This window comes from Petaurus breviceps, unplaced genomic scaffold (genome assembly GCF_028583685.1).
Source record: "Petaurus breviceps papuanus isolate PSGF00001 unplaced genomic scaffold, PetGlider_PUasm1.0 78, whole genome shotgun sequence".
NCBI classification, from domain to species: Eukaryota; Metazoa; Chordata; class Mammalia; order Diprotodontia; family Petauridae; genus Petaurus; species Petaurus breviceps.
In genome coordinates, this window is record NW_027186502.1 from 8,805,342 (window position 1) to 8,817,719 (window position 12,378).

General features: G+C 35.2%; 1 pseudogene; it reads right to left on the minus strand.

Moving 5' to 3' along the window:
• Positions 1-6,936: 6,936 nt before the first annotated feature.
• Positions 6,937-7,316, minus strand: LOC138175592 (ubiquitin-ribosomal protein eL40 fusion protein-like; annotated as a pseudogene).
• Between the last annotated feature and the right edge of the window lie 5,062 nt (positions 7,317-12,378).

Genomic DNA, 12,378 nt, shown 5'->3' on the forward strand with positions numbered 1-12,378 from the left:
AAACTGTCCAACCATTACAAAATTTACATTCCCATTATAGACTCTATGCAAGTCATTTAAACTCTGGGTTCATCAGTTTCCTCATCTGTAAAATGGGAATAACAGTATCACCTCCTTCCACAGGGTGGGTGTGAAAATCAAATGAGAAAGGCAGAGCCAAGATGGCAGAGTAAAGAGAGGCACTTGCCTGAACTCTCTTCCAAATCCCTCCAAATCCCTCTAAATAATAACCCTAAACAAATTCTAAAACGGCAGAACCTGCAAAAAAAGATGGAGTGAAATAATTTTCTAGCCCAAGACAACTTAGAAGGTCAGAAGGAAAGGTCTGTTGCACCAAGGTGAAAGAGGAGCACAATGCAGCACAGTCCAGTGCAGGCTGTGCCAGGGAAGACTGGGCTTCACCAAAACACCAATTTCAAGTCTTCCTTACCGCCTCTAGGATGAAATTAAAAGATCAATTGTTTGGCATTTAAATAAGTCTGACTTTTAACTATTTCTCTAGACTGATTTCATATTATTCTCCCTCATACATTCAAGAAAAATTGGTCTACTTGATCTTCCATGTTTAGCACAATCTCTTTTCCATCTTTGCATACATTTGATATCTCCTGTGACTGCAATACTCTTCCTCCCATTCTTTTCCATGTCTTGGAATCACCATCTCTCTTCAAAACCATTTTAAATGCTACATTCTACAAGATAATTTTCCTGGTCTCCCCTATTATTAGTGCTTCTCCTACCCTGAAACATCTTGCATTTATTTGTATATATTTTTGAATTTGCAAGTCTATGTATATGCTAAGTGGCAGGCATCATTTCAACTTTTTGACAGAGAAACAGAGAAATAGAGAAAGAAAGAGGCAGAGAAATATATTATGTTCATGCAATGTAAATTTTTTCAGTTATTTCCTAATTCTATAGTTAATAGTTAACAAATTATATATGTACATATAGTATGTGTATATGTTTTTATTTTGTTAAATATTTCCCACTGACATATAAAAAATTTTATCACTCACATTTAAAAATTTTGAGTTCCAAATTCTCTCCCTGCTTCCTGTCTCTCTCCTCTCTTTGAGGAGGTAAGCAAATTGATATTAACTATACATGTGCAGTCATGCCAAACATATTTCCTTATTAGCTATATTGCAAAGGAAAACAGACAAAAAAGCCAGGAAAAATAAAGTAAAAAGAAGCATTCACCAATGTCAATCAAACTTCATTAGTTCTCTCTTTGGATATGGATAGGATAACATTTTCCATTATGAGTCATTTGGAATTTTCTTGGATTATTGTCTTAGTCAGAGGGGCTGTCTTTCACAGGTGATCATCCTTACAATATTGCTATCATATACAATGTTTTAGTTCTGTTCATTTCACTTTGAATTAATTCCTATAAGTCTTCTCAGGTTTCTCTGAAACCATCCTGCTCATTATTTCTTATAGCACAATAGTACTCCAACACAATCCTATGCCACAACTTGTTCAGCCATTCCCTAACCAATAGGCATCTCTTCAATTTCTAATTCTTTGCCACTACAAAAAGAACGGATATAAATATTTTTGTACAAATAGGTCCTTTGCCTTTGATATTTTGGGGATATAGACCTAGCAGTAGTATTGCTGCATCAAAGGGTATTCATAGTTTTATAATCCTTTGGGCATAGTTCCAAATTGTTCTCAGAAATGTTTGGTTTAATTTACAACTCTACTAACAGTGCATTAGTGTTCTAACTTTTCCATATTCCCTTCAGCATTTGTCATTTTCCTTTTTTGTCATGTTAGCCAATCTGATAACTGTGAGGTGGCATCTCAGAATTGTTTTAATCCACATTTCTCTAATCAGTAGTTATTTAGATTATTTGATATGATTACTGTTAGCTTTGATTTCTTTTTTTGAAACTGTCTGTTCATAGTTTATCATTTATCAACTGGGGAATGGCTCTTATTTTTTATGAATTTGTCTCAATTCTCTATATATTTGAGAAATGAGGCCTTCATCAAAGAAATGATGCAAAAAATTCCCCCCAGTTTCCTCTTTTCCTTCTAATTTTGTTTGTGTAAAAGCTTTTTTATTTCATTTAATCAAAATTATCCATTTTACTTTCTGTAATCTCCTCTTTCTCTTTTTTGGTCATAACTCTTCCCTTATCCATGAATCTCTAACTTTTATATTACCCTTTATATCTATCTCATTTATCCATTTTGACCTTATCTTGGCATACAATGTGAGATGCTGATCTATGCCTAGTTGCTTACAAACTGCTTTCTAGTTTTGCGGTAATTTCTGTCAAATGGTGAGCTCTATCCCAAAATCTTGGATCCTGATACCTTGAGATTGCAATCAATACTGATTCTCAGGGTCTCAGGTACCCAAGAAGAGATCTTTTCATCTTGATTTGAGGCTGGCTCTCAGCTTCCACAGTTCCTCTTCCATGGTCCCAGCTCCTGCCCGAATCTACACAACTGTCACCTGGGTTCAAAGACAGGCAGCTCCCAGTTTCTTGTCCAGCTCCTTGTCCAGTTCTTTGTCCAGTTCCTTGTCCAGTTCCCATTCCATATTGAAGCTCACAGAGTTCAGTCCCCCTCAAGTCCTTCACAGTTTCTGTTTCTGAGAAGACAAAGCTTAATAGATTAATAAATTGCTTAATAAATTGCTGGCACCATCATCAATTCACTATCTGCCTGTGAAATCAAGAGGGACCCACAAACAAGGTCCAAGACATTAACACAAATCATCAGTACAATCCTAGGACCTCCGAATCTGTCCTCCAGGACTTCTGTAAAGAGACAACCAGAAAATCCTCTTTCAGGGCTTCCAGGAAGGTCCCAGGACTTCTGTACAAAATATCACAAACAAACATCGACACAGACAGAAGAGACAGAGTGCCGGGATACCACAAGTTTTCTCCTTCTCCACCACAAGTGCTCCCTTTTTAGTTCTGCTCTCTCCAGCATGGGCTTTTCCTTATATATGGTCATTAGCTCCTCCCCTTCCTCTTGCAGGAGTTTACAAGTTCTAGGGTTCACAAGTTGTGGGATTCATAAATTCTGGACCTTAATACGCGATACAATCATGAACTGAAACAAGGTGTTAACTACTTCTATGTTAATTACATAGCTGAAACAAGGTTTTAATTCAATAGCTGAAACAAGGTGCTAACTACTTCTTTGCTTGCCATTACAGGGGGTCACAAACATTACTCAGGGTCCCCGAGTCCTTATAGTCCAAAGTTATACTGTTTCCTAGGTCTCACACTCCTTCTTGATCAAAATTCTTCCTTTTTGCTCTTGAACTATGACCCAGAAATGGATATAGGCAATAGATTTGCCAGAGTCTAGTTGTGTATCCGGCACTAGCATAGTGGTCCTCTGTAATCACTTTCTGACCCATTGCCAGGTCTCCTTACCATCTCTGGCTTGAGAGCTCTTGAAGTGGCTCTAGATTCTGTTTTTACTCCCTAATTCCATCAATGATGTTGCATGCACAAGAGCTCTGGGCCAGACTCTACCCCTGTGTCATAGATCTCTTCTGGGCTTCTGAACATATCTCTCTGATTTTTGTTAGTTCTGCCACTCCAGAATTCAATCTGAGGTGTTATTTTAGAGCTGTTTGGAGGGGAGTATTGGGAGAGCTCAACTGATGCTTCCTCTACTCCCCCATCTTGACTTCACCCTATAATGGTAATGGGAATTTGAAGATCTTCCTTGTCCCTTAATAAACCTAAGGAAATTTGAAGACATTCCCTGCTTTGAAGATATACCCTACTCCCTAATAGGCTGAATGTAATCACATGGAGCCTGTGGTGGAAGGAGTTGCTGAAGGGTGGAGCAGAGCCCACAGGAAGCTGGGAGTCAGAGCAAGCTAGCAGGTTGGGAGGAGAGGATGCTTCTGAGGCAGACAGGCTGGTGAGTAAATACTGGTGTTGTGTTGGTTTGTGGGAAGGCTGAAGGATGCTGTGGCTCTCTGTGCTATTATGTCTTATTAAATTCTTAGCTACTATGATGGAATTAGCTTACAGGCTTTGGGATTTGGTTTTCTGGTGTCTGAATAAATGTTTTGCTTCTATCTTCTATATGTTATATTTTGTGATTGAGCACTATGCCGGCATATTTACAGTGGCTATTATTGCTGTGAATATCACATTGGTGCTACACACCCCTAGAATTGCAGAAGTTAAATTTTTTATTTTATTTTTTGGGGGAAGGGGAAAGGAGAGGCAATTGGGATTAAGTGACTTGCCCAAGGTCACTCAGCTAGCAAGTGTGTCAAGTGTCTGAGGCTGGATTTGAACTCATGTCCTCCTGACACCAGGGCCAATGCTCTATTCACTGTGCCACCTAGCTGCCCTGAAATTTTTGAGAGCTATTTCTTCATATATTTACCATTTATGCATTTGGTCTTATATACTTATGTTAATTTACTATATATCTTGGATATCAGGCCATCAGTAGAGATATTTGATGCAAATATATTTCTCAGTCAATGGTTTCCCTCTTTATCTTATTTTGATTTTGATTCTGTTACTAATTCTCTCTCTATTAAATGAACTATATTGTCATATGGCAATAGGGATAAATTTTTCCTTCTCTTTAAAAATGTTCAAGACTTTAATTTCATGTTCTCATGTTATTATTGCTAGTATTGCTGGAATTACTCCAAATAAAACAGGTTTCCTTGTGTCTATTAAAATATTCTTTTGGTTGGGTTTTTTTTTTTTAATTGAAAGGTAGTAGAAAATCAGATCTGAGATTTCATTGATACAGGAAACTTCAGGTAATGAAATTCCATATAGTTATTTTCCCTATATGTTCCTTTGTGATTTATATTCTTAGAAAGTTGCCTGGGTGTGTGTGTGTGGGGGGGGGCAGCCAGGTAGCACATCAAGTAAGAGCACTGGCTCCAGTGTCGGGATGACCTGGAGATCGAATGAATCCCTGGCTCAGACACTTAGCACCCACCCAGAAACACCTGGCCGTGTAACCTCGAGCAAGTTACTTAACCCTGATTGCTTAAAAAAAAAAAAGAAAGAAAGTTCCTGGGGGCACTGAGAAGTTAAGTAACTGGCCAAGGTGACAGAACTCTTTTTGTTCTAGACACAGGAGTTGAATTCAGATCTTCTTGACTTTGAGGTTGGCTCTTTATTCACTATATCAAGCTGCCTCTCTTTTAATGGGATTAATTGTGGTCATTATTTTCCTAATGTTGAGTCCTTGCATTCTTGGTAAAAATTCAACTCAGTTATAGTGAACAAATTTGCTATATATTGCTATAGTATTTGTACTAGGATTAAAAAAAGTTTGAATCAATATTCATTAGTGACATTTGTCTCTTGTTCTTGTTGATTGATCCCTCCCTCCTCATGTTCTGTATTGGAACTTTGTCTCATAAAAGGAATTTGAAAGAGTTCTTAACATTTAAGAATAATTTGTGCAGCATGGATATTACTATCTCTCTTAATATTTAATAGAATTCATATGTTCTCCTATTAATTCCTTCATAGATTATTCAAATTCATTTTCTGAGATTTTTTTTTCAAAGATTTCTATTAATTTTCTATTAATTTAGGTACAGAGAAAGATATGAGGTTTTGGACAAGAAATTCTAAAATTTTGCATTATGTAAGTTTCAAAGTTATGAGTGGTGGTAAGATCAAAGTTATGATAATGGAAACAAAAGCTTAGTTTTTCAATGTCTTGCTAATCTTCAAGGCTTTATAGTATAATTGGGGTGATATCTCAAGGAATCTTATTCATGTAGGGCAAGATTTATCTTTAATAATATTGTATGTAAAACCATTTTTCAAGTAATCTTTATAAATGCTTAACTCATTACTCTCTCCATGTAATCAGCCCATCTTTACTTTTGATCATGGGTTTATAAGATGACATCCGTTACTCCTATATCTTTACTATTTTTAAAGTTATTTTTTAAGTTAATTCTCTTAAAAATGGTCAAAGAACAAAACTTTGAAAAGACCAATCACACCAATACTAAAATTGATTAAGTCATTCAATTAAAAAATCAGTCCATTAGCAAGAAAACAAATAGACACAGTTATGTATACACAAAAGTAAGTTGCATGATTTGGTTTTTATTTGTGTTTGTGTCTAAGAAAAATAAATAAGCCAGATGGAAAGGGAAAAGTTCATCCTTCAACTGCCTACAATGACTACAAATATCCAGTTACAGAAAAATTTTAATTAACTATAAAGTTAAGAGAACTGACGAGTGGTTAAAAGTTTCTGATTTATTAAATTAAACAGATTAGCATAACCTGATATTTTTTTGTTTTAGGCTTTGTTGATTTAATTAAATTATTATTTTCAACCCACCATAAAAATAAGCCACTTCTTTCCAAGGTTATCACTAATCTCCTAACAGCAAAATTCAATGGCAATTTCTCAATATTTGTCCCTTTTGATCCCTCTGCAAGATTTGACATATGCTTTCCTTCTTTATGCTTTCTTCCTTTAGTTTTTATGGCATGGCAAATTCTCTTCCTATCCATATAAGCATTCCTCGGTGACCTTGGCTAGATCATCATACATGTCCCGCCCCCTATAGCCTAGGTCTTCTCCAGGGCTCTTTCTGGGCCCTTTTTTTCAATATAGCTTTTCCATTACCTTACAAACTTTCATGATTTCAATTATTATCTCCATAAAGATTTACATATCCAGGCCTCATCTCTTTCCTGAACCCCTAAGCCATCAGTATCTCAAACTCAGCACCACCAAAATGGAATTAGACCTCATTTCAGGTTCTTATCTCTCCTGAAATATTTCTTTTTTTTTTTTTCCTGCTTCTCAACTAAAAGGGGATTTTATTGATATCACAGTCCCATTAAACCCAGGAGCAAGGCCTTGTTACAACAGACTTCTCAAGAGCACTTCAGTCAAGGGAGCCAAACCAACACTGGGTCCCAAGGCTGGTCTTTATTTGACCTTCTTCTTGTTGGTGTGGGCGCACTTCTCATGGCAGTTTACAGCGCAGGGTGGCAGGTGGGCATAACACTTGTGGGAGATCATCTCATCACAGTTGTACTTATGGGCCAGTTGGCAAAGGGAAGGCTCAGTGATGCCCCCTCAAAAACACAGCATCAAGTGCAGAGTGGACTCTTTCTGTATGTTGTAGTCCAAGAGAGTTCGTCCATCTTCTAGCTGTTTTTCAGCAAAAATCAGACGTTGTTAATCTGGTGGGATGCCTTCCTTGTCTTGGATTTTGGCTTTGACATTCTTGATAGTATCACTGGGTTCAACCTCAAGCTGATGGTCTTACCCATCAGGGTCTTCACAAAGATCTGCATCTCTGCAATGCTGCGCCAGCCACTGGTCCGCCTTGCTGAAGAGAAAGTCTCCTGGAATATTTCAATAGTTTTCTAATTCTCTCCTGTCAAGTCCAGCTTATACACAACTACCAAATTGATGCTTCTAAAGTACAAGCCTAACAATATCATGCTCTGTCCAAGAAATTTCAATTGTTTATTGTATATAGTATAAAGTATAAATTCCTTCATTTACTTTTTAAAAACTGTCACGATCTGATTCCAGATCATCTACCCAGATTGATTTAATATTACTTCTCTTCATATACCGCATCTTCCAGTCAGCCTAGTCTGCTTCATATTCTACAGAGACAAAATTCCTTCTTCAGCTTTTGTCCTTGATGCCTGAAATGTTCTCGTCATATCCACGTCTTGGAATTCTTAGCTCCTTCTGAGACTTAAGGTGCCACTTCTTATATTGAACCTTTCCCGATCCATATCTTCTAATTAACTCTATTTAATTTACATTTAGAAATCTGTTTACATGTCGTTTTCTCCCCAGAATAATTTAAGCTCCTTGAGGACAGGGATTGTTTTTTTTTGTAGGGCATAATGTACAGCACATAGGAATTACTTAATAAAGGTTTGTTGGATTTAATTATTTTAATATTAGTGATTATATGAAGAAATAGGGAAACATATAACACTTTGTAGTTTTAAAAGTACTTTTTCACAAGCGTATGATGTAGATAATGCAAATGTCATCAATTTATAGGTCAAAAGGTTTAAGTGAAGTGTTAAAGTATGCATATAAATCCAATTATACTATAAACATATAAATCAAATTGTACTATAAAGTGCTATTGTGCTATATAGAAATATAAAATTGATTAAATTTTTTTATCAATAAATTGATAAAATTTTCACTTTTCAATTAGACCTGACACTGTCACAGCTTCATGACAATAAGATTTTATGTGGTCTCTTTGTATACATTTTTAGGTGTGTGTGTGTATGTATTTTATTTAGAGTATTGATAGGATTGAAATGAGCATATTATTTCAATGAGCATATTAGTTTTTCTGAAGTAGAAATTTTAGCCATTGAAGAGAAAATAATTATTCAGTCCTGAAAACTGACCATCAAATTCTGAAAATATAGGTCTAAAAATTAAAGGATGAAAACTATCTTACAAATTAACCGTGTAAAACATCTTTTTAACCATGTTTATTAGTGATGCAGTGTGTTATAAATTCTGGAACAGCACAATTTCTGAAGAACTAATGTTACAGAGGATTCAAAAAGCAATAAAAGATGCATGATCAATGCAAGAAGGTTAAAGACTATTTCCAATGATTATTTATACACAAAAATGACATGAGATAAAATCATAATGATAATTGCTCACTTTGTATAAGCCTTCACAAATTCTTCTAGGTGAACCAGTCTTGTAATGAAAGTGATGGGTAACTGATAGACATAGTCCAAGAGCTGCTTTGGTACTCATGAAATGTAAAAAGACTTGTAGAAAGATCTTCAATATGTTGGTTAGATTCTTTGAGTAAAATCAATGAGAAAACAAAAACAAAAATCACAGAAGATGAAAAGAATACAATATACATTATTGGCAAAATATTCATAAGATAGTGAATCCATAGAAATATTGAAGTACACTCACAAGAACAAACATTTTATCTATGATTATTTATCTTTGGTGTATTAAGAACATAAGATTCTAATTATACCCATCTTAATTGTTAGAGAATAATTCAGATGTTTTTTTCCAGAGGTTATTGCCAACATTCTATTACAGTTTATGTTTATATTCTCAAGACAATGGTGTTTACACACAGTAGTGAGTGACATTTTATTTTATCAGGTCAACCTGACATATCCCCATTACAAAGCAACATAATAAAAAAGTACACTAAGTCAGAAAGTTTAAAGGAAAAACTATCATTTGGCAGCAGCATTAGAAATCCAAAGAAAACAAATGGAACCACTCTTTTTACAATCCAGTAATGTTCTGAGTGTCAGACTAATTAGACTAACATTAGTACTTTCGGAAATTTTTACCTTCTCTCCTATATTCCTTAACCAATGAGAGCTAATGACTTCAAAATTATAAACTGTAAAAATTCAGAATTAATTTTTAAGGGAGTGCATACATTTTACTACAGTATTTGTAGATTTTGATAAATAACAAACATCTAACTCTAGAATTTTCTAGAGATGTAAAAGATCTCATTTTTACTTAGAAATATGGAGTATTTTATATTTTAAAAACATTTTGAAACAATATTAAACATTTTAAAGTAATAATATGCTTGTCTACAATCTGATTAGAATTCAAGGATGGCACTCAACTTAATTATGAATGACTTAAAACTATAAACCTCTGGTCCACATGTTTATGATACAGAATCCTGTATCTTTTTTTCCTTAAACCCTCCCTGGAGTTTGAAATGGTGCTGAAGTCGGGGTAGAGAGTGAACTGAATGACTTTTGTTTTTAGGAAATTTGAGTTTAGGAGATTGAAGGAATAAAAGGACAAAGGTCAAAAGGCAGTGAGTTAAGCTGGGAAATGGGTGAAATTTCTAACACTTTTATCTCTCTTGATTTGAGGGAACTATAATCATATCTTTCTGATTGACTTTGTATATTGCCCAGCATGGTACCATGGACACGGTGGATACAATTTCTTTGCAATGATGATGTAATTGATTCAGGTTCAGTAATCAGGGAACTGCACTGGGAAAACATAGCTGCTATAACCTAAATATAAACTAGGGTAAGAATCACATAGGATAAAAGCTAATTGATAAGTTAGAATATGATTTCCAGAATAATGTGTTATTACTGTTATGATTTCTTATAGTCAGTCAACTTACATATAGGCACTGTGCTAAATGTAATTTTCTGCTTTGAAGTTGCTAAAAATAAATGGGATATTTTATTTTTACATTCAAACTGTGTCTGTATGTAAGAGTGAGCCTTGAGTCAACTTAATAAGTGAAAAAAATTCAATTGATCATCAAGCTATTTGGAAATAATGGTTATCTTTGTAGGAAAACAGATGGACAAAGTCTCTAATACACACACACACATAAACATATTGCAGATATGGCCAAAAATTGAAAATGTTATATATTTTTTTCTTTTTGGCTAGGTATCTTTGTCAACAACTTTTTCTCTTTCATACTTCACTGAATCCATAACTTCACTGATACAGATACTTTTTCTACCAATGCAATTCTTTATTTGCAAGAAGTCCACAGCTTCTTTTGTGCAAATCTGTTCCAAACCCCATAGATTGAAGGTCTCTCTTTGGATTTCTTTAATAGCTCTTGGTTACTAGTATAGTACCTTGGATGTACACCATTATCCTTCATTCCTACTAGATGACCATTATCCTTCATTCCTACTAGATGATTGATCTGTTACATCTTATTCTACATCTTTCACACAAATTATTGTTGGTATCAATCATTCAACCAACAAGAATTGATGAAGCACCTATTATGTGCCATTCACTGTGTGAGCCACTGGACAAGAAAAATGAAATAAATTAAACTATCACTACTCACAAGGAACTTACATTTTAATGAGGAAGTCAACAAGGATGTACGTAAGTATATACAGAATAGATAAGATAGGTAAGTACAAGGGAATTTGAAATAGAGAGTGCTAGCAATAAAGCGAATCAGGAAAAGCGTCACTTAGAAGGCAGTGCATGAACTCCACCTTGAAGAAAGAGAAGGATTCTGTGAGACGAGGTAAAGAGGGAATGCATTTCAGGCACAGCCAATGGAAAAGCATGGAGACTAGAGATGGAGAGCATTTGTGATGAACACAGAGAAGGCCAGTTTGGTTGGATAACAGACTGTTGGAGGACAAGTAATGTCAAATGAGGTTAGAAAGATAAATTAGTGTGAGATTGTGGAAGGCTTTAGAAGCCAAACAAAGTTCACTTTTGATTCTAGGGATGGTAGGAAGTCACTGGAGTTTCTTGTGTAAGAGAGTTTTATGCTTTAGGAAAATCACTTTTGCTTACATATTTAGAAACACCATACATTTTCCCATTGCCCTTTGGGTCACCTAAAGTTTTGCAGAACAACAAATTACTCTCAGGCTGAAATAGTTATTTGGTGGAAATTTAAATCCTATTGATACTGTATATGCCAGAAAGAGGTTTCTCTCATGTCAACAATTCAACCAATGCCCATTTTATCTTGTTTGCAATTGAAGTTTTCTCCTGAGCCCTGGGGATTGAATATAAGCCTGTCAGAAGATATTTATGTCCTTCCAAGAGACATAATTAATTGTGATCAGGCCTGTAGATATACACAGAAATAAGTTACAAACAAGAAAAATACATCAGATGCTCTTTCTATAAATTCATCTTGCTGTATATGATTTTCTATCAGAAGGAATCCAATGAGAACCAAATGCCTTTTGACTGAGCAATTTCCACTTACAAGAAATGTGTTGAGATTTCCCCCTGAATAATTTAATTCACTTATCCATGCATAAATTAAATATAAAGATGGCATTTAAAAGAATTGTGTTTGGGGATCCTGTGGTTTTATTTGTTGGGGAGTGTGAAGGTTGAGATTTTGAGGAATGCTTTAATAGTGTTATCATTGCTTAATATCTGGCTAAACCACCTTGATTCTTGGAGACATGCTAGAGGTGCTTTTATCTCAGGTGATATGTTAAATCATGCACAGTAAGAAATACTTTCCTCTTCTCTGAGTAAAAGTGTCTCCTCAATCAATCTGAATCTCCAGTGAATTTGTGCTTTTACATTTAGAAAAATAAATGCAATTGCAACATTTTATTTTCAGCTGAATTGTCTAACATGTCCAGACAGTGAAGTTACTTTCAGTGATATATAATGTCTCTGAAAAAGGCTCTGAATTGTTGAAGTCCCTCAGCGAAGGCTTCTTGCTGCCATATTCTTGTGGCATTCTTGCACTCGTTTTGATTAGTGAATCAGTCCATGTGATTTTCATGTGAGTCAAATCATGGACTTCTTTCCTAGAAGGGTCAAAATGAGTGGCCACTGTTAGGCCCTGTTTTGGTGATTACTGAATTCCCTGGAAGTCCAGTT